Raw genomic sequence first — 653 nt, 5'->3', positions numbered from 1 at the left:
ATTACTCAGTCAAAAAATAAAAGAATGAAATATTGCCATTTGCAGGCAGTAACATGGATGGACCTAGAGAATATCATACTAAGTGAAGCAAGCCAGAGAAAGACGAATAGCATATGATGTCACTTATACATGGATTCTAAAAAATAATACAAATGAATTTATTTACAAAACAGATTCAAACTTGTGGTCACCAAAAGGGAAAGGTAAAAGAAGTGGGATAAACTAGGAATATGAGACTAACAGATATATACTACTATATATAAAATAGATAATAGTGTTAGTCACTCAGTCGTGTCCGACTCTTTGCGACCCCATAGACTGCAGCCTGCCAAGCCCCTCTGTACATGGAATTCTCCAGGCAAATGTACTGGAATGGGTTGCCACTTCCTTCTCCAGAGAGATCTTTCTGACCCAGGGATCAAATCCAGGTCTGCATTGCAGGCAGATTCTTTACTGTCTGAGCCACCGGGGAAGCCCAAAATAGATAATCAACAAGGATTTACTGTATAGCACAGGGAAATATAATCAGTGTCTTAAAATAACCTGTAATGGAAAAGGATCTGGAAAAAATGTGTGTAACCGAATCATTTTGCTGTATACCTAAAACTAACAGAATATTATAAATCAACTATACTTCAATTTTTTTTTAAAGT

The sequence above is a fragment of the Bison bison genome, unplaced genomic scaffold, assembly GCF_000754665.1.
Source record: "Bison bison bison isolate TAMUID 2011002044 unplaced genomic scaffold, Bison_UMD1.0 scf7180017850582, whole genome shotgun sequence".
Lineage (NCBI taxonomy): Eukaryota > Metazoa > Chordata > Mammalia > Artiodactyla > Bovidae > Bison > Bison bison.
The sequence above is the reverse complement of the archived record's forward strand: the minus strand, read 5'-3'. Positions refer to the sequence as shown.